The sequence below is a fragment of the Bubalus kerabau genome, chromosome 21 (genome assembly GCF_029407905.1).
Source record: "Bubalus kerabau isolate K-KA32 ecotype Philippines breed swamp buffalo chromosome 21, PCC_UOA_SB_1v2, whole genome shotgun sequence".
Lineage (NCBI taxonomy): Eukaryota > Metazoa > Chordata > Mammalia > Artiodactyla > Bovidae > Bubalus > Bubalus kerabau.
The window spans coordinates 62,664,264-62,687,568 of record NC_073644.1 but is presented as its reverse complement, the minus strand read 5'-3'; the positions used below and the strand labels follow the sequence as shown (position 1 = coordinate 62,687,568).

The 23,305-nt window shown below is 39.5% G+C and overlaps 1 long non-coding RNA gene across 1 annotated transcript; it reads left to right on the top strand.

Annotated features, from left to right (window-relative positions):
- Nucleotides 1–6,527: 6,527 nt before the first annotated feature.
- On the top strand, nucleotides 6,528–22,911 carry LOC129636151 (uncharacterized). Its single transcript, XR_008706693.1, has 3 exons — nucleotides 6,528–6,872; nucleotides 7,293–7,401; nucleotides 22,636–22,911. It is a non-coding gene; the product is annotated as an uncharacterized LOC129636151 (long non-coding RNA).
- Nucleotides 22,912–23,305: the final 394 nt, after the last annotated feature.

The following is a 23,305-nucleotide window of genomic DNA, read 5'->3' as shown; positions in this document are numbered from 1 at the left end:
GAGCTTCAGCTTCATCATCAGTCCTTCCAGTACATATTCAGGATTCATTTCCTTTAGGATTGACTGGTTTGATCTCCTTGCTGTCCAAGGGGCTCTCAAGAGTCTTCTCCAGCATCACAGTTTGAAAGTATCAATTCTTCAGTGCTAAGCATTCTTTATGGTCCACCTCTCACATCTTATATTTTTCAGAGCCTTATGAACAAGTAATGGGTTTACATTCCAGCACCATCCACTAATTTACAATTTGAGGCTCTTTTCTGTAACACTTATTCCTATGTTACAGTCCATCAGTTAAATGCAATTTCTTATTGTTTTCATCTGTCATGAAAATGACTATTCTATGTAGAATAATTAGAGGAATCAAACTTGGAAAATAAATAACTGCCTTTGAAATTCTGTAATTTTATTGCATATTCATGGAGAAAGAAATGGCAACCCACTCCAGTATTCTTGCCTGGAGAATCCCAGGGATGGAGGATACTGGTGGGCTGCCATCTATGGGGTCGCACAGAGTCTGACACGACTGAAGTGACTTAGCAGCAGCAGCAGCAGCATTGCATATTCAGGAACTGAAAGGGAAAGAGAGCACATTGTTGACTAGAATTTGAGGAGCTGTTATTTTTTAAAAAGTAGATGAGAAAATGTGCATTGATCAGCTTTGTATAGTGACATACAAAAAGGCAAGGAATTAAGACAACAGTAATGGTCTCCTATTGAACCATTGCACATTTCCATGTGTTACAAATTTAAGTAAATCAACATGTTTTTGCTGCTGTGTGACAGCCGTGTATCTTGGATAATCATCCTGTGAATGGAACAGTGCATTAGCTCTGTAACTTCAATTAGCTACACTACCATCAGACTCTGAGAAATCTACTGTAACACAGTTTAAACCATTAGATTAAAAATGGCCATAAATACTAAGTGTTGTAAATAAAGCCAACTTTAGGATATTGCATTTGAACTTCAAAACTTCACTAAAATTTAAATATTTAATATTAAGTATTTAATATTAAAATGGCCAGGAAAATACCAGGACTACCATATCCAACATTTATTCCCTTATGCGTGTCTGCATGTTTTGTACTAACATAAGAACAGAAAAAGACCATTTGTTCCAGAATGTAGAGAACTGGGCAATATGTCAGAATAGACAACCGGACATTTCTTTTGAAAAAAATAAAGACTTAAAATTCTGGATAAGATATCACAATCTTCCTTCTAAATACATTGCTGAATTTAAAACAATGTAAGGCCAATACCTGAGACTCAAAAACATAAAGCATATCTGAAACTCAGGGTTATAAGATTGACTTACCATGGTGGCCTCAGAGAGCAGATAGGTATTGCCATTCTAGAAAACTGCAGAGGGTGGGCTTAATGCCCAAAGAGAAAAATTAGGTTTCTGTTCCATGCAAGGTGGTACATTGTGCTTGAAAGAATTCTCAAACATGAAGTCAGGGTGGGTCAGTGAAAATGTGCCTACCCAAGGGAGAGATGACTGTTTGATGATGTTATCTTTCATATCAGGTGACTTAAGCAAGAGTGTTAAAATACTGAACGAATGAATCACCCTTAGAATAACAGGGGCAGATGTTACTGTAAAACTCGAGGAGAATAAGGAGGGAAGTTAACTTAAGAAGGAAGGATATTTGCTTATTTGTGATTTAAGGGCAAAGGAATCTTAAAAACCCATAAACATAGCCACCACTGGGAGAGAGAGACAAGAGAGAGAAAGGAGGAGAAAGAGACAAAGAACTCAATGATCAACTCAAATCCTTTAGACCAGAGCAACCGCCAAGCCTACCTACCGCCCCGTGGGAAAATGAGTCTCGCTGTGTGTGTGCTCAGTTGCCTCAGTCGTGTCCAACTCAGCGACCCTGTGGACTGTGGCCCGCCAGGCTGCTCTGTCCATGGGGTTCTCCAGGCAAGAACACTGCAGTGGGTTGCCATGCCCTCCTCCAGGGGATCTTCCTGACCCTGGGATGGAACTCGCGTTTCCTGCATCTCCTGCATTGCAGGCGGATGCTTTACTGCTGAGCCACCTGGGAAGCCAGAGTTTCTCTAGAGCAGGCCACTACTGAAATACAGTTGGTGCCTGAAGTTTCATGTATACAAAGTCTGGCATGTGATCAGATGTAAGATTTAATTTAGAAATATTAAGAAATGAAAAACTGAAATGATGAGAAAGGTGAGAGTATGCTTTAGGCTCCAAATGCAAGGGAAATGCAAGGAATTCAGATATGAGGCGAGGGGGTAAACTTAGATAATCTTTATTTCATTTCATTATGATGGCTATATAAATGCATGCGAATATTTTTTAAAATTATTATGCCTTTCTTACTCATGAGGCGTCATATGTTCTTCCTTCTGATGATAGAAGATTAATGTTAAATAACAAGCATAGTAAGGACATATACACATTCACTAAAGTTTAACAATAAAGAAATAAGAAACTACAAATGCTTTAGTAATTGGGCTTAAATTTAAGAATCAATCTAATAAGCTCAAAGATTCATAATAGCAATTCCAATAGAGTTGATGGGTTACAAAGACTGGCTCTATAAAAAGATTCAGTGAGGCAGCTGATCAAAATGCTTTTAATCCATCTTCACTGAGCCCATTTAAAAGACTTAAAAAATAAATATTTTAATTGTATTATTTCTGCAAAATTTAGATGCTTTTAACTTTTTTTTAGATGCATTTATTTTTACAGCATTTTCATTTTATAAACAAAACAAAACATAAAACCCTTGAGGGCATTTGATAAATTCTAGCATTTCCCTATTTATTCCTACCCAAATTTGTCAAAAAAAATTTTTAAGTTATGTCTGTATTTTAATATTTATCATTTAGTTTCTTCAAAGAGAAATCCCTTTTTGTAATGTTAATTATTTTTTAACATAATATAATGTGAATTATTAAATTTATAATCACCGAGGTTTTAAAATAATAGAGCTAAATAAGTTAACCCAGGAGATACAGGAGATGTGGATTCAATTCGTGGGTTGGGAAGATCCTCTGGAGGAGGAAACAGCAACCCACTCCAGTCTTCCTGCCTGGGAAAGCCCATGAACAGAGGAGCAAGGCGGGCTACAACCCACGAGGTCGCAAAGCGGTGGACACACTAAGCCAGCGTGCACGCCACCACCACCAGCGTTCACGGTAGTTCGAGTGCTCATTTTCCATTGAACTCATGAAAATTATTGTTTTAACTTAAGATGACGGGGCTATGTTTTAATTGGCAATAAAATAATCATAAATAAGAATTGATTATGTAAGCAATTAAAAAAATAGTTATGAACTTTCTCAAAAGCTAAGCTGACAAGTGAATTCGACTCATTAAAAACTCATGGGCTAACAAATCAGGTGGTAAATTATTGACTTTCACTATTACCAAAAATTTGCCCAAAGCTTAGTTTTATTCATATGTGCATTCACTTAATCGTGTATTAACCCAGGATTTGAACAGGTTCCATGTAAAAACACTCTGCTGGCTGTTGTGGAAACTGCTCATATTGCCTTCAGCATGCTAGGTTTTTTTTCATAACTACGTGCATCTGCGGCTAATACTTTTCTTTCTGAAATGACTTTCCCTTTTTTACTGGGGAGTGAGTTCCTGCCCCATTTAAGGTACCCTCTGGAAGCTGTCTCTGCTTCTCCCCACCCCCTAACAGGCAGATGCACTCGATTTCTTCTTTAGTCTCTGCAGAAACATGACATATGCCTCCGAGGTGGTTCTTCTTACACGGCACAAAAACGGGGTGATGGTTGCTTCTGCCGTTGTTCTTGTATTTCTATGACTTGATTCCTAACTAGACTTTGAATGTTTTATATCATCAGACATCCATCTAATTAATCTTCAGCTTCCCAGAAGTCACGTAGTCAGTGGTGATTTTTGAGTTTTGGTGAATCCATCAATAAATAAGTAGTTATAAGACCTTGTTTTGAAATTGCTGTATATATCTGTCATCTTTCAGTGAATTTTGTTACTTATTTTGGGGTGAAAGTTCCCAGTCTCGTTGGATTGCTACTTCCTGATGTATCCTTTTATTCATTGAAGTTTCAAAGTCCTAAGTAGAAGCTTCCAATTGGCAGAATTTGGGTCTCATGCCTGGTCGAGGTGCCGAAGTGCAAAGAGGAAGTTTCTGGTGATTTTTGACTTTAAGGAGACAGATTCAGCGAAGATTCACAGCATAGGGGATTCCTTGCACAGAGAAAAGTGGTTTGCCAGTCAGCTCTGTGTTTCTATAGCATATTACTGTTGTTCTCTTAATCAAGTTTCCTCAGAAACTGCTCAAGAACCAGAGTTTTTTATATACACATGATTTGCTTTTTGCCAAGATCAGGCTTTTGGTTCACATGAACACCAGTTATGAAGATGACTTCCTAGGTGGCGCTAGCGGTAAAGAACCCGCCTGCCAATCCAGGAGACATAAGAGATGCAGGTTCAATCCCAGGGTCGGGAAGATCCCCTGGAGGAGGGCATGGCAATCCACTCCAGTATTCCTGCCTGGAGAATCCCATGGACAGAGGACCCTGCTGGGCTACAGTCCACAGGGTCACAAAGAGTTGGACATGACTGAAGTTACTTAGCATGCTTGAGCACATGTGAAGATGATAATAATAATATAATAATAATAAATGGAAAGATTTATCAAGCACTTTAAATGTTAGTGCTTACTAACATTTTAGCACATGTTAGCACTAAGTATTAACATGTTAGCACACTTATACTGGATTGCATTCTAAGAACACTTTATCTGCTAGTAAATTTAATTCCCACCACACAGCCATACTGTAAGTGTGATTATTATTCCTATTGACCCCCTTAAGCAATTATTCCTTGAAGCAAAACCTCAAAAAGGTATTTTTTATTTTTAATCTTATTTTTATATTATTTCAGACATTTTAAAAACTATAAAGTATAATTTGAAAAACATTTATGTGCCCAACCACCCAACTGTAACAGTATTATCAATTGAGTCACAGCTCCCTAGGAACCCCGCTCTAGCTCCATCCATTTCCTTTCACGTCTGATATCCACCAACCCGGGCTTGATGTTTATGAAGCCTATACATCTCTTTACTCGAACCCACGTTGTATCATGTCTTCTGCGCTGGCAGGTGGATTATTTACCACTAGTGCCTCCTGGGAAGCCCCTTAAGATCCCTACACATATTTATATATCCTTAAGAATATATGTTGCTGATATTCACAACTTAATATTCATGGACATTACATACTTTGTGCTATTGCCCTTAACATTTTTCCTCAACGTCATATATGTGATATTTATATTTATCACATATGCGTGATATTTATGGATTTGATACTCATACCTATCATTTATTTTTAGCAGTTGTATAGTATTTTATTGGGTGTATAAACCACAATCATTGAGTAGTGTTCCATAGTTTGACAACATTAGTTTGCTTGTCCATTCACTTGTTGAAGGATATTTTGTTTGTTTCCAGTTTTTGGTGAATTAAGTAAAGCCAGTGCAAAAAACCATATTTTTTTGTGTGAACATGTATTTTCATTTCTATTGAGACTAGGAATAGAATAAACTGGGTCATATGGTAAGTATATGCTTCTCTCTGTAAGAGACTGCCAAAATGTTTTCTAAAGTAGCTGTGCCATTTTTCATTGCCATATTAACATATACATTTTTGAAATTTGAAATTAATTTATCCAGACTATGGATGAGGTATGAATCTAACTTTACTTTGTTTTCCAGATGGTTATCCAGTTGTCCCATCACTATTGATATACATCTGTTCGCTACCAATCTGAAATGCTGTCTTTATCATATTCTAAAGCTTTCTATCTATTTGCAGCTATTCTGTGACTTCTTATTCTCCTCCACTAATAGCTCAATATAATGGATGGAAAATGACTCGTGTTCCAGTAGCACACTTCTCAAGTTATCGAGACTTCATATTTTAAATCCCAGAAGGGCTAGTACTCCAGCACGGAGATTTCTTTTCATTTGTTGCTTGTTTACTTTTCCACATCAGTTTATCAAGTCACGCATTTTCTTTGTTTCTTGAGGGAAGTTTCCATCTGTGTGGTTTTTATTCTCTCTATGAATATATTGGGCTTCCCAGGTAGGGCAGTGGCAGAGAATCCACTTGCCAATGCAGGAGACTCAAGAGATGCAGGTTCTATCCCTGGGTTGGGAAGATCCCCTGGAGAAGGGAATGGTTACCCACTCCAGTATTCTTGCCTGGAAAATTCATAAACAGAGGAGCCTGGCAGGAGACAGTCTGTGGGGTTGCAAAGAGTTGGACATGACTGAGCAACTAACACTTTATCTCATCTCTAGTAACTCACTTTCAAATTGTCCTGTTTTAATTTCTGTATGACAGTTATCACTATTGGAATCATGGTTGTCCACTTTTCTTACCTCTTTAATTTCTAATTGCTCCGATGGGTTTAAGCCAGTCTGAAGGTAGGGGTGTGGTCTTCTGATTTTCCTCAGGGTCACGGGCACGGAACACAAGGCCTGGCAGCAGGCGTGTGTGCCGCATGTATTCGAGGATCGAATGGACGGCCTTTTTCAGCTCCAGCAACTGTCTTCACGCTCTTGCTACTGCTCCTTATACAAACCAGTTGGGGGGATTGTCTACTTGAAATTACTTGACTGCCTGAGAAAATCAGTGAAATAACAACTTGTGACTTTTGCAGCTGAGGACCAGAATCAGGGGTCAGTAGAGTGAGAGCCCCTGCACTGCTCAGCTGCCTCTCTCCTCTCTCTCCATCTCATCTGTGTGCTGATGTGACTGACAAGTCCACCATCTGAGAGTCCATGGGGCAACAAAGTGAAAAGACCGAAGCAGAATATACACTCAGAAACAGCCGAACAAAAGGTACAGTTTGCTCTCTGTAATCCAGCTCTTTATAGTCAGAACTAATTCTGATCTCCAAATCCTCTGGAACAGTGCTTTCCATCCTGCCTGATGATAATGAGTCACCCACCACGTTTTTACAAATAGAGCCATTTGAACCTCACTCCCCTGCTACCGACTGTGAACCTCCGAAACTCATTAAAACAAGCAAACATCACCCATCCCCATAACTCTTGAGGGAATCTTGTCCTCTCCCCTGTTGGAGAACCACTGCTCAGCTGGAACCGGCAATTGACCACAGAAGCCTTGTGTGATCAATGGGAACTGATGCGGTAACCATGGATAATGTCTGGTGTGTTCTAAACTTTTGTGGAGTTGTTAAACTGATGGTGAAACAATAAGCTAAAGATCTAACTTTAATATTCTGCATTGCTGAAAAAGGCCTCTGGAGTCTGTACAATACCCACAGTCAAGAATAAGCCTGTATTCTACAATATCATCAAGCGGATTCTACCATTTACCTGGCCTGCCTACTCTGGGACCAGAATAGGTGAGTGTTTAATTGAAGATCTAAAACTGTGTTGTTAGTTAGAAATGCAGATTTCCGAGCTTCATTGTAAAGATGTTGAGTCAGAATCTCAAACTAGGGCCCCAAGAACCGGACTTGTTATCATATTCTATTTATTTATTTCTTGTTGGCTGTGCTGGGTCTTCGCTGTTGCAGGGGGCTCTCCCTAGCAAGCAGGGACTGCTCTCTAGTTGCCCTGCATGAGCTTCTCGTTGAGGAAGGGTCTCTTCCTGTGGGCCGCAGGCCCTAGGCGCACAGGCTCGGCGCCTGTGGCATGTGGGCTCAGTGGCTGTGACCCCCAGGCTCTCGGGTGCAGGCTGAGTAGTTGTGGTCGGGCACAGCTGCTCCGCAGCATGTGGGAGCTTCCGGGATGAGGAATTTAACCCGTGTCTCCTGCGTTGGCACATAGATTGAGTTGTGGTCGGGCACAGTTGCTCCGCAGCATGTGGGAGCTTCCGGGATGAGGAATTTAACCCGTGTCTCCTGCATTAGACCATAGATTCTTTACCACTGAGCCACCAGGGAAGCCCTGTAATATTCATTTGATGACCTCTTTTGCACAATAATATTTGAGAACCAGGCAAGCATAGTTTGGGAGTTCTTATGAAATTAAACGAATTGGGTTCCAGTAAGTCTAGCAATGTGATTTGGGGCAAGTTTCCTGTTTTCAACCTCCATTTCCTCTTCTACAAAATGGAAGACCAACAACATCTACCTTAAAGAATTGTTAGAGAGATTAAATGAGGTCATCAATATGAAGTATTTGGCAGAGTGTCTGAAAAGAAAAATTGGTCAGTAAATATTAAATCTTATCTTTATTAACCACGTGGTTTACTGGCTTATCCCTACTTGAAAAATGGCAATTTATCCTTTAGCAATATCCCAAGCACTGGTTCCCAAAACGTGGCCCCTGGGCCACCTTCATCAATATCACCTGGAAACTTGCTGTAAGTGTAAAATTTGAATATCACCCAGACATCCTAGACTAGAAACTCTAGGGGTAAAACCTAGAAATTCATGCTTAACAAGCCCACCAATGACTCAGATAAATGCTAACATGTGGGAATCACCCACCAAGGGGGATGATTCAAAAAAGGATTAATTGAAAGTGGCTGAAATAAAACTATGAAATAAACAAAATGCAGTTTACTAAGGGGTTAACTTTTTACAATGCACGATCTTTCTCATGGAAACATATACATCACTCTCCTTACCACACACACACTCAGTCCAAACTGTGAATAATGCAGGGTTTGTTTCTCTAGTATTTGACTCCTCTCAGACCCATGTTCGCTCTGGTTTCCTTAGGCTTTTCTTTTATCAGTACCCTGGTTCTGTATTATCTGCTGTTGCTCTTCTGTATTCCATACTCTTCTCTTTCTGACAGTAATGTCCCCTGGAGTAATTACCTCTCTGTAGCGGATTGCAATGCAGAATGAGGCCGGGGTAAACACTGAGGATAGACGGGCACAATATGTTGATGTTGGGCAAATTACTTAAAACCCTCAGAATTCGAGGTTCTCCATCAGTTAAAAAGGGACAATAACACCCAGCTTGAAACTTTTTTGTAAAGAATAAATGGAATGTGTATAAATTATCTAAGGAGGCTTCCCAGGTGGCACAGTGGTTAAGAATCTGCCTGCCAATACAGGAGACCAGAGATGTGGGTTCGATTCCTGGGTCAGGAAGATCCCCTGGAGAAGGGAATGGCTACCCACTCTAGTATTCTTGCCTGGAGAATCCCATGGACAGAGGAATCTTGTGGGCTACAGTCCATAGAGTGACAAAGAGTCAGGCACGACTGCAGTGACTTTGCACACACACATACACACACACACACACACACATACACACACACACACAAGCTATTTTGGAGTCATTACACCCTAATCATGTTGTCAAATATAAATTGCAAGCCACTCTCAGTGGATTTGTGATGCTGAATTTGCCCAATCTGACACCGTTCTACCCCTAGTTAGAATAGAAAATGACACTCTTTAGAGGTTTTTCTTTATTTCTACAGCAAAATCTCCATAGTAGCTGCTTCTTGCCTAGGCAGCCAGAAGATCAGTTGCAAAGCATTTATTAGAATATCCGTCGCTGTTTAGTCCCTAAGCCATGTCTAACTCTTTGCAACCCAATGGTCTGTGGCTCGCCAGCCCCCTGTCCATGGGATTTCCCAGGCGAGACTACTAGAGTGAGTTGCCATTTCCTCCTCCAGGGGATTTTCCCAACCCAGGGATCAAGCCCACGTTTCCTGTTCAGCAGGTGGGATTCTTTACCACCTAGAAGCCCAGAGTATGCTGTAGGTCTTGATCATTTACGTTGAGGCAACGGCAGCACCGAGGACTGGAACCCAGGTGTGTGTTCTGATGAACGCTCTGTCACGTCATAATCTCGATCCCGTTGTTTCATTTCTGTTGCTCCCAGTGGCAGTTCAACTTCCTCATTTGTAAAATGACCAGATAGTCGGTTTCATGAAGTATTTAATGAGTACTTGAAAATCATGTAGTCTCTACCATGCTTCACATATGTCAGAATTGACATTTGGATTGTATGTATAATTGTTCAGATTCTCTGTAGTCTAACATATTTTTTTTTTTGGTCTGCTTATTTTGTCCGCTATAAAAAGAGATTGTTAAAATATCTCTTCCCATAAGTTAACACTACCTTGTGGATTGTACACAAATTTAGAATTTTTTTATGTTCTTAGTGAATTGACATATCATTAAGAAGTGTCTCTCTTTGTATCTAGTAATGCTTTATGCCTTGATGTCTATCTTGCATCATATCAGTATAGTTACATAAGCTTTCTTTTGATGAGAATTGGCCCGCATCGCCTTTTTTAATCCATCTAGAATCATATTTTCTTTGTCCTCTGATTAAAGGTGTATGTCTTGTAAACAGCATATGGTTGGATTTTGTTTTCAGAATTTTTTCTGTGCGGTGCCGAGGGATGGTTTCCATTGTATTAACCCTGCTTGGGGATTTGTATAGCCGCATTATTGTTAGTAACTTTGTTAATGTACATTTTAAAACTACAGTTTGAAGAGTAAAATACATAAGATAAAAATGCACAGATTGTCAATGTGCAGCACAGTGAATTTTCACAAACTGAATACTCTTTGTACCTGGGTCAAGTACCCTGATGAAGAAAAAGACTATTGTCCGAACTACTGGGCTCCCTCGTGTTCCTCTCCAGGTAAAGAAGTCATCATCTTTATTTCTGAGAGAATGTAGTGTTCCTGGATTTTATATGATTGCATATATAGAGCTTCTTAATCTGTGACGTCTTACTTTTACTGGTGTCAGAAATTTCCCAATAATGATCTCTTCTAAAATGGCCTCTGTTCTATTCTCTTTCCTTCTTTCTCCCTGACTCTGATTACAACACCTTTTTTATTTTTATTTTTTTACCTTTTTACTGTGTATTTTATATCCCATCAGTTTTTTTCTCTGTGTTTTTCATTCCACCTTCTATTGAGTTATCTTTCAGTTCACTGTTCCTCTCTTCTGGTTTATCTAATCTGCTGTCAAACCCGTCTATTTCTTCTTCCTTTAGGTTATTACAGTGGTTAGTTGTAGAATTTCATTTGATTCTTTTTGATTGTTTCCAGTTCTCTGATAAAGTTTTTTATCATATTATCTAAACAGTAGTCCCCCCTTATTCACAGGGGGATACATTCCAAGACCCCTACTGGACACCTGAAACCTTGGATGGTGCAGAATCCTATATATACTGTTTTTTCCTGTACGTATATGCCTATGATAAAGTTAAATTTATAAATTAGGCACAGTAGGAGATTAGCAACAATAATAACAGCATGAAACAATTTTAACAATATACTGCAGTAAAAGTTACGCAAATGCAATCTCTTTCTCTCTTTCACAGAATATCTTATTGTATGAATTCATCGCCTTTTCCATCTTAGCTAAGCAGTTGTCGCACACTGTGGCCATAGCTTTTGCAACCTGAGGTGCCAGAGCAAACTACCACCCATTAATTTTTCCTTCTTCACAATTTCATGGAGAAAAAAATTTTTCTTACCATTGATCTTAGCAACCTCAACATATGATTATTTTTTTCTCTTTCCTTATTAAGTCAAGAACTCTCAACGTTTCACCCAAAGGAAGCACTTTACAGCTTGTCTTTGGCATATCTAAATAGCATCACTACTCTGGAACTTTGGGGCCATTATTAAGCAAAATAAAGTTTAGTTGAACAGTACTGCAGTACTGAGACTATCTGATAACTGGAATGACTACTAAATGACTAATGGCTGACTGGACAAAGCAATGACTCAAGTCCCGGGCAGGACAGAGCTGGATGTCTTCAGATTTGATCATGCTACTCAGAAGGACTTGAAATTTAAAACTTATAAATTGTTTATTTCTGTAATTTTTCATTTCATATTTTCAGACCATGGTTGAACATAGGTAACTGATACTATAGAAATCAAAACCATGGAGAAAGGGGGACTATTGTATTTTAGCATATTAATGATAGTTACTTAAAATTTTACTTTGGATACCTTGACTATATTTTGTGTCTGTTTCTGCTATTCAGGTTTTTTTCCTTTTCTTTTTTGGGCTCATTCTGTTATTTTGTCTCATGGAATGCAATGGAAATTTTTACTGGGTGTTCCCTGGTGGCTCAGACAGTAAAGCGTCTGCCTACAATGCAGGAGACCTGGGTTTGATCCCTAGGTCGGGAAGCTCCTCTGGAGAAGGAAATGGCAACCCACTCCAGTACTCTTGCCTGGAGAATCCCGTGGACAGAGGAGCCTTGTAGGCTACAGTCTGTGGGGTCACAAAGAGTCGGACACGACTGAGCTACTTCACTTCCTTCCACTTCCTTCCTTCCATATAAATTATGCAAATATTTAGAGATAATAATGTATTTGTCTACAGGGCACTTAGTTTTGCTTTTGGTAAGCATTTGAGCTAAGGAATATGCCCTTAATCCAGTCAAGAATTTATCTGAGTTCAAGGTGGATTTCAGTCTCTTGAAAGCCAATTTATTTGGTAGTGCAGTGGTAAAGAATCCACCTGCTAATGCAGGAGATGCCAGAGACATGGGGAAGCTCCCCTGGAGGAGGAGATGACAACCCACTCCAGTTTTCTTGCCTGGAAAATCCCATGGACAGAGGAGCCTGGTGGGCTACAGTCCGTGGGTTTGCAAAGAGGCGGACACGACTGAGTGTGCACTTCCTGTTAAGATACAGTCCCCCATCAGTGACTCCTGAGAGTCCAGAGTGTTTATAAGAGCCCCTTCTTCTTGATGGGCCATGTATTCAAACTCTGCTTGCTCCCAGTTGCATAGTGCCGTGTAAGGTCTGCTCAGCTTTTCAACTCCCACCAGCTCTCGAGAACCAACAAGTTCCTCAGAGAAAAGTGCTGCTGAACGCTGGGCTCGCTTCTGTACTTTCATCCCTTCTGGAACTGTGATCCCCTAAGCCCCTTTTTACCTCACTGATGCTTTCAGGCAAATTAAAACAAAAAATCCAGCCTTTCTGGTTGTTCTCAGAAGGAGATTCAGTCAGAAAAGAAAGCCATTCTGCAACTAAAGGAAGCAGAAATTCCAAGGACCCATTTTGAGAATTTGTTTTATAAACCCATGGTTTTCTTTACATAGACTTTAACACAATCTATACAATTAAACCCTTTGAAATTAGACATTTTCCTGCCAGTAGAAGCCCCATTATGTATTTTTGATGTCTACATGAATCATCTATCAAAAAATAAGAATAATTCCCTTAATATCCAAAACATCTTTAATAGCAACGCAGAACAAAACAACCTGTCTATAGGACTGAGTGTCAAACGGCAGAACATTTAGAGTCAAGTCCCACCATGGCCACTATCTGTCTGCTGATTTAACTCAGTGACCCATAAAATAAGAATAAAAGTTTTTAATTACATGAAATAAAGATATGGCAGTAAATTGGGTATTTTGCCTTTAAAATCCATGTCAAAATTGTATTCTATAAAAGGAATTGCTTCCATTTAATACCCAAAATAGAGATTCATACTTTAGGAGATAGAAATTGCTTACCCTTTTTTCTTCTGTCATTAAAAAGTAGTGAGCCTTATGCCTGTCTTACAAGATGAGTCTTATAAAAACCCAAGAAAATACTTTCATGATGTTTTCAAATCATTTTCTTTAGGGCTTTCAGAGACTGACAGCCTGGGAAGAGGAAAAAATGTAGTATTCTTTATTTGAAATTAAATAGAACACCTTAGAATCTCTGAAATTGTCAGGAGACTCTGTGAAAAGACATTCTTATGCAGGCAACTGCAAGTCCATCTGTTGTTTTAATTTGTCTTTCTAATAATTCCCAGGAGTTCTACTTGGTTTGAATATTGGAATAAACAGAAATGAATCGGGTCGTTTTCTTTTAATATTAATCCAAAAATTCAATGTGGTATATTAACCATCACCTACATTCTTTAAAGGTTGTTTGATTTCATTAACCTTCACAATATTCCAATTAAATACAAGTATATTCATTTTATCATTTGGAGTTGATTTCTTTAGATAATCAAACTCTGCAATTTTCAGTGATTTTAGATGTGAATGCCATTGCAATTTGTAGGATGTTTTTTCTTTTAAAACAATGTCACATATTTAAATAATACAGCAGGGCAAATATCTGTCCCTTGTTATGGGAATGGAACCATCTATTTTTCCTTATATGCTTTTTAATTTGATAGAAAATTTTCAATATATCTTAACAGTTTGAAAAGGCCCCTTTGCTGGGTTTCATCAGTAAATCTTGTGATTTGCAAAATGCTGTGTATCTATTGAATCCCAGGGATGGGGGAGCCTGGTGGGCTGCCGTCTATGGGGTCGCACAGAGTCGGACACAACTGAAGCGACTTAGCAGCAGCAGCAGCATGTAAATATCCAAAGTCCCTTATACAGAGATAACACAATACTGTTTTTAGGTGATGGATGCTATTATTAAGTTACATATATTATTTTTCTATATACGTACTTTATAGAAATTCCTGCAGCACTTCAGCAGTGCTTACGAATTTAGCACTCTAAATGGCTTTTCTTACCTGAAGTATGATCAGGCACCTGTAATCAAGCTCTTCGGGGGCACAAGTCAGCCCCTGGTCTGCCAGTATAATTTTAGGAACACTAACAGTAAGCCACAATAGATCTGCCTTTGATTAGATCTTCGCACCACCTTTCAACAAGAATAATCATTTTCCTGTTACTCCTGGTGTGAAGATCTAATCCAAATGCCAGATGATGAGAGGCAAACCTCTCATCAAGTGAAAACGAAGCAGAGTAGAAGGTCCTCATTGACTCTAGGACTTCCTTCTCCTTTGCTTATTCCCCCCACCCCTCCCTCACCCATGTTGTCTCTGGAAGAAAATATACAAGCAAGAGCAGCTGATCAGATTGTATAGTCAAGGAAAAGAAAGTGAAAAACCACAAGGGTGATGTTTCAAGTCTGGGTGATTAGAAAAGAGAACCCGACTTTTGAGCTTGTTAGCATTTTTCATTGAATTCCCACTATTCACTCACTGAAACTTCACATGTTACTGGGGAGAGAAATTAAATTAAGGAAGAGATAAATTTTTAAAATTGTAAGCACCAAAGGGTAAAAAGAGGTTGAGACCAGGAAAACTACTGGACTAGAAGAGTTGGGTTCTAATTTTGCAGGGTGTTGATGAAAACTGACTGTGTGCTGGCTGATTTATTTTATCCAGTTACATGAAAAGGTGTATTTTCAGTAAATTACCATATTGACCATATAGAGATGTAATGTGAAATCTTAGAATAAATACACTGATACGGTATAAGCTGCAGGAGACGCTATGAGTGACACTACACTTTGGGAGTAGGAAGGATGGGAGGGTTCTGAACAGCCTTGTACCAGAAGCATTCTGCAGAAGCAGAGTGATAATAACTCCTAACGTGTCGATTTTGGAAAAGAGGAAGTTCAATTAGAAAGGAATTACGATAACGATGTATTGACTGAGGCAAATATTCAGCGTTAAATGGGTGGCATTCTGAATGAACTGACTCTGTAATACAGCTGTTTGTCAGAGGAGGACTTCAGTTTAGATTTGTCTTTGCTCTGTCTGAAATTGCTGTGATCCCTTCACAGCAGATTTAAATGAAAATCAAGTAAAGCAAATCAAACCTTAGTGTTAAACTGTGTGCATGTGTAAATGTGTGTGTGTAAACATATAAATGAGTTTGGTCCAATTTTCCTCGCAGTTCCTTTCAATATGGCCATGGCAGAAAATAAGTGTATATTTGAGGAGTCTACATAAATTTTACACATATTTTTAAAAGCCTGATCAAGTGTGAAGGAAAAGAAAATAATGCCAACATGTACAATATTCACTCTGTAATTCAAAGGGCCTTCCTTGGTGGCTCAGCAGAAAAAGAATCTGCCTCCCAAAGCAGGAGATGGGGGTTCAATCCCTGGGTTAGGAAGATCAGAAAGAAATGGCAACCCACTCCAGTATTCTTGCCTGGGAAATCCCATGGACAGAGGGGCCTGGTGGGCTATAGCCCATGGGGTAGCAAATTGTTGGACATGACTTAATGACTAAACAACAAAATTCAGACAAACATTCCTAGAGGGTAGGGTAATATGCTGAAAGTCAGATGAATGATCAATGTTGGCTAGTGATATTTTATATTTTAAGCATATATATTTGAGAAACTATTGTAGTTAGGCGTGATAATACAATTTCAACAGTTTTATTGATGTATATTTTAGATATTATAAAATTCACCTGTGTTTAATGCATATTTTCACTAAATTTAGAGTTGTGCAATCAGCACAATAAATGTGACATTTCCATCATCCAAAATCAGATAATAGGTTTACTTATTATGGTAAAGACTGTTTGACTTTTTATTTTATACATATTTACTTGGAAAGTAGAATATATTAATCTACAAGTATATATAAGTCAATTTACAAAATATTCCACTTTAAATTTCTGATAAATATATGTATCTTATTAACATAGATCTCTGAGGTGACCAGTTTGTTAGGAACTTATTGGAAGAATAGTGAGTTGTTATGAGTTGAGCATTTAGAGGCTGAGAAGAGCTACACAAATTAAGTACAGAGACTAGAAAAGCATTATAAGCAGAATTAAATAATATAAGTCCAACCAGAACAATGGGAAGCTCAATATTCCTAGAAGAAAGACTAACTTAACTAACTTGGCTGGGAGGTAGAGGTGAGACATAAAGCTAGAAAGGTAGTTTATTTCTGGGCAATAATTGACACTAAGTCTCAGGCAGCAAGTTTGGACCTGAGCCTGTTGGTGATAGGAAGCATGGCTCTGAGCAGAAACCTATGGGTTAAGGGGCTTCCCGGGTGGCTCAGTGGGTATGGATCAGCCTGCAATGCAGGAGGTGCAGGAGAAAAGGGTTCAATCCCTGGCTCTGAAGATCCCTTGGAGAAGGGAATGGCTACCCACTCCAGTATCCTTGCCTGGAGGAGGCTGGTGGGCTACAGTCCATAGGCTTGCAAAGAGTCAGACATGACTAAAGCGACTGAGCATGCATGTTGGCATGCATTATGAGTTAAGAGTGATTTAAATATTAATTTGATGAATTAATATTAAATATTAATTTGATGACATATTGTTGGATTTATCAAAAAAAATTGTAAAGGCAAAATTCCAATTGCAAGAATGTTGTGGAAGTTTGAGTGATACCAGAGGAAACGGCACCTTACTCCAGTACTCTTCCTGGAAAACCCCATGGACGGAGAAGCCTGGTGGGCTACAGGCCATGGGGTCGTGAAGTCACGACTGAGTGACTTCACTTTCTTTTTCACTTTTCACTATAAAATAGAAAGAAATTATTCAAGAGAGAAACATAGGAAATGAGAAGCAACACGCTTTGGTGACTGAATAGATTTGATGGAAAGGCTGGGGGGGAAAAAAGTGGATCGTGCTAAAGCAGAGGACAGAAAGCACCAGGTGTGGCAAGAAACGTGCCAGGCTTGTTGTTGTTTTTCTGGGGGAGGGTGTGCATACTCTCCGTTTCATGAGATGCTCCCTTCTTCCTTTTGTCTTGTGTGTTTGCCTTCCCTGAAGGCCCTGGAGATGGCTTAGGAAACTCTGAGGTTTCAAGTTTGGGTGTTAGAAAAAGCACCTGATAATTTTGTACCAGCTGATGAGAGGGCATAAGAAAGCCCTGTGTTGTGTTTTCCAGTGCTGAAGAAAAATCTTTAAAAACCCATTTACTTCCCATCATACATGCTCTTGGGTCAATCTCATTCTTTAATTATCTAGGCCAACAGAAATAGATGAGTCTGTTTCGTTTTGATTTCAAGTCAGTTCCATTTTTTGCATTTCCATGTACAAGCCCAAAAAGGAGCAGCTTATTGATTTGGGGTCCAATAATCCATTCAACACATCATATTTTGTACCACTGCATATGGCACCTTTCATCCTCAGCTTTCATGGCTCTTTGTGAGTGACTTCTGCTGCTCAAGCACATGACTCAGGCTAGACCCCTGAATTGCACTACCAGACTGTTAAAAATCACCATTTCAAAGGATACATGTCATAATTTAGAATATTTTGCTTATGTCAAATCTCATGCTCTTCCTGGTTGTGTGAGTTCTTTAAAGACCAAACTTTAAATTTGCAAGTTAGCACCTCAGTTTTTTCACAGTTGTCTCACACTTCAGCTCCGGGCCGGCTTTTTCTTCTTGCAGATGAATGTATCATGAAGATTCATACATTGACTTAAAAAGCATCAAAAGCTTTTAGACCCTGATGCTGGGAAAGATCGAAGGCAAAAGAAGAGGGCAGCAGAGGATGAGATGGTTGGATGGCATCACTGACTCAATGAATGTGAACTTGAGCAAACTCTGGGAGATAGTGAAGGACAGGGAAGCCTGGCTTGCTGCAGTCCATGGGGTTGCAAAGAGTCAGACATGACTGAGCAACTGAGCACAGGCATCTGGGGTTTTGAGAATATTTTGAGACAACCTATATGTACCCATTGATGTTCACATGAGTAATCTGATATGAAACGCAGAGGAAGTTCAATGACTTATTCAAGGTACGCACAGTTAGTAACAGGATCCAGGGCTCTGGACTCCTAGCTCTGTGTTCTTTGTACAATGCCAATTGAGTGCATAATTGTTTTGGATAATCTAAATGTATTTTTTTGTAATTTTCTGATGCTGCTCTCAGAACCCCCCTGTCCAACCACATTGCATTTCTGACTCCAGAAAAAGGTAAATAACTGGAGTCAGTGAAGAAGGAACCTGAGAAGCTTATGAGCTGGAGCCAGTTCATGGGCCGTGGAGAGTCTCAGCGCAGGCCACTGCAGCACATCTGCCAGAAAGGCACGGAGCCCTTCGATGAATCTCTGCCCCTCGGCCTGTCTGCATGTGCTCTTCTCCCAGCTTCAGTGGTAAATCCATAAGGGCTATTATGAAGATATGAGCAGGGGGAAGAGGAACTGAGAAAGCTGTGGATTTAAAATTTAGGCTGGAAGAACAGAAAGAACACAAGTTAGTTCAGTAGGGTTGAGAATCAATTTCATCATAATAGTCAACATTTATTGAGCGGCTCTCATGAAGCATCAGGTAATGCAGATACTTTTCATCTAGAACCCTCAGTTAATCACAGAAAACCCTATGAGGCTCTCTTGGTTTGGGTTTCCCTGAAAGATGACGTCAAGACAAGTGTTCAGCACAAACGGTTTACTTGGGAGGTAGTTCCAGGGAACACCAGCACAGAAGTAGGGAGGTGAGGAAGAAGAGGAAGAAGCCAACGAAAGGTACCTGACAGTTCATCATGACCACGGACGCTAGAGCTGAATCTCTGACACTTCTGACCTGCTGCACGCATGACCAGGGTGGCTTCGATCACCAGAGGAAACCCTTGTATTTTCTCATAGTTCTGGAAACTGGAAGTTCAAGATCAAGGTGTCAGTATGGTTAACTTCTTCTGAGGTGTCTCTCGTTGGCTTGTTGGATGCCACCTTCTTCCTGGGTCCCCATCTGGTCTTTTCTCTATCTGCATACATCCCTGACATCTCTTCCTCTTTTTACAAAGATCTTGTTCAGATTGGATTAGGGTCCAGCTATATGAAAGCATTTGCAGAGGGCATGGCAAGCCACTCCAGTATTCTTGCCTGGCGGGCTCCTCTGTCCACAGGATTGCAAAGAGTCAGACACAATTGAAGCAACTTAGCCTGCATGCATGCAAATGAAAGCATTTAATCTTTATTGTTGTTTAGTAGCTAAATTGTGTCCAACTCTTTGGCGACCCCATGAACTGTAGCCCACCAGGCTCCCCTGTCCATGGGGTTTTCTAGGCAAGAAAACCGGAGCAGGTTGCCATCTGCCTCCAGGGGATCTTCCCCACCCACAGATCAGACTCCTGTCTCGGGCATTGAAGCAGACTCTAACACTGAGCCACTGCCTCTTTCAAGGCCCTGTCTCCAAATATAGTCACACTGGGGATTAAGGCTTTAATCTATGGATTTGGGGAGAATGGCAGTTCATTCTACAACTGCACTGAATCCTTTTTTATTCAAATGAATTTATGTAAAAATATGAATTATCATTAATGATACTATTCACTCAAATAAGTTTTAGCTTCCCTTCTGAGTTTGTTACATCCAGTTATAATGTGCATATACTATTTCTAGTCATGGTTACCCTGTTGTGGTGGCATAGTTGATGTCAGCACTTTTTAAGAATTTGAGCCTATAGGAAAAAATAAGATTGAGTGAAATGCTGAAGTATGTCAGGAGGGCAAATGCTATTAAACATTCTTAGACACACATGACTATTTACCAATAGAGACCAATTTCAAATATGAAAATTAGTTAAGTTCTTGCAGACGAGAGACGAACAGAAGGAAATCTGGGAGACATTCTAAACTCTATAATCCATTCTTGCTGATCATTTAAAATCCCATTGGCTTCATGGAAAATTACAGAGCTAAGCAATTACATGAAACTGTAAGCAATATTCCTTGTGATAATAATGAGTATGATTATTCAGGTAACTACTGTCACGTTTTAGAACTGTGGAGAGTAACAAGGAACAACGGGCACAAAATAAGAGTTATGAAAATATGTCCAAACTGACAAGAGCTGGCTTCAGTTCACTTCACAGGCTGCCTGACCATGAAAGATGCATTACAGCAGGCTGAAATTTGTTAATAACTTTTTCTTGTGCAAGCCTGTTGAAGTATCTCAAGGCTTTTTATTATTATTATATCAAATAAAAAAGCACTGGCATCTAAAATATTGAGGACCTGAGTCACAATGATCTGGTGTTTTTGTTTCTAAGACATAGTTTTACTCCACTGCTAAGAAAATTATCTTAGAAAGGCGCTTTCTTGTAAAAGAAGATTGAGCCTATTATTGAATTATGCTTGTGAATATTTACCAATTACAACAAGTCTAATTTGTAGCTTATGTAAACTGGATACAGGGCTTTCCTGGTGATTCAGTAGTAAAGAATCCTGTTGCCAATGCAGGAGACATGGGTTCGATGCCTGGGTAGGGAAGATCCCTGAGAAAGAAAGGGCAACCCACTACAGTATTCTTGCCTGGAGAATTTCATGGACAGAAGAGCCAAACGGGCTATAGTCCATCGGGTAGCAAAAGAGATGGACAAGACTTAGCTACTAAAAGCAACAATAAATTGGATATGTGAATGAATTTTTCATGCCTAACAGAATTAGTAAGATTCTCTCCTGCCATTATCGTATCACAACAGGCTATGTGAACCTAAATTTGCCTCAGCCTACATTTGAAGAATGTAAAGCTTAGAATAAAATATAACATTTTGCAGTTAAAAATAACTTTGAGGCTATGTTGTCTATCCTCCTTGTATGAGGTCTTCTGCAGTTGACCTCCATTTCCTGATTACGGGGCATCATGAATGTGGTATGAAGACAGAGGCAGAAATTAGAGTGATGCTGCTCCAAGCCAAGGAACTCCTGGAGCCACCAGAGGCTGGAAGAGACAAGGGAGAATTCTTCTCTAGAGCCTTCAGAGGACGCCTGCCCAGATGACACGTTGATGTCAGACTTGTAGCCTTGTTACAGCGGTCATAAGGAAGTAACGGGTCACATGATGCTTGCCCTAGTTCTCTTTGAAAGCATCGTGCAAACTGTATTATTTTCCTACAGTTGCTGTAACAATTTACCAGAAACCACGTGGCTTAAAACAACATAAATTTGTTCTCTCACAGTTCTGGAGGCTACAAGATTTCTTGCCTACAAAAGGCATAATAATTATCAGCTAAAGACTATATACAAAGACTATGGACAGCTTCTGAGTTGAGGGGCTCGTGTTTCCATGTTTCTGCCTTTTCATACTATCCATTGGGTTCTCCAGGCAAGAATACTGGAGTGGGCTGCCATTCCTTCCTGCAGGGGACCACACTTGGTCAGAATTCTTCACTGTGACCCATTCATCTTGGGCATCCCTACATGGCCTGGCTCACACTGTCACTGAATTACACAAGCCTCTTTGCCACGACACGGCTGTAGAGGGGAAAAGACTGCATATAAAGACTATATACACTTAACACATTCCTGGTATATAATAGCTAACATTTATTGAAATTCTTTGTATCAGTACAAAAAAGTTTCCCAAACATACGACAAGGGAACCCTGTCTTAAAGTACTTGGAGATTCAGTGCAGGATCAAATAAGAAAGATTGAAAACATCTAGAAGACTTGAGGATGACCACTGCTTCCATTGCTATTCTTAATTCTTTAAAGTGTCAGTTAGGTAACTGTTCTCACGACCTTCAGTTGTAAAATGGGGCCTCGGAAGACCTAATTCCTAGAGTACATTTAAATTTTTGTATTCCATACTTGAGAATTCAAAGCTCCTTTAAATCCTGGGCTGATCTCTAGTAGTTACCTGGAAAACCTCTTAATGAAAGTGAAAGAGGAGAGTGAAAAAGTTGGCTTAAAGCTCAACATTCAGAAAATGAAGATCATGGCATCTGGTCCCATCACTACATGGGAAATAGATGGGGAAACAGTGGAAACAGTGTCAGACTTTATTTTTCTGGGCTCCAAAATCACTGCAGATAGTGACTGCAGCCATTAAATTAAAAGACGCTTACTCCTTGGAAGGAAAGTTATGACCAACCTAGATAGCATATTCAAAAGCAGAGACATTACTTTGCCAACAAAGGTCCATCTAGTCAAGGCTATGGTTTTTCCAGTGGTCATGTATGGATGTGAGAGTTGGACTGTGAAGAAAGCTGAGCACCGAAGAATTGATGCCTTTGAACTGTGGTGTTGGAGAAGACCCTTGGACTGTAAGGAGATCCAACCAGTCCATTCTGAAGGAGATCAGTCCTGGGTGTTCTTTGGAAGGACTGATGCTAAAGCTGAAACTCCAGTACTTTGGCCACCTCAGGTGAAGAGTTGACTCATTGGAAAAGACTCTTTTTTTTTTTTTTTTGCTCTTTTTAATCAAACATTTTTATTCATTTATTCAAATCATGTATATGTCTTGCAAATTAATATATTTCAGTCTCCATTCATATCTGCTCTATTTTGTGTGATAACATATAACATGAAATATACCTCCCTAACAAATTAAGTGTACAATACAGTGGTGTCAACTATATGCACATTTTGTATAGCAAATCTCTAGAACTTTTTTTTAAGCTTGTGACTGAAACTTCAATAGTACTTCCATATTTCTCCCTCCCCCCAGTCCCTGACAACCATCATTCTACTTTCCCCTTCTAAGAGTTTGACAACTTTTGATACATCATATAAGTGGAATCATGCAGTACTTGTCCTTCTGTGATTGCCTTATTTCACTTAGCATTATGTCCTTAAGATTCATCCATGTTGTAGCACATGATGGGATTCCTTCCTTTT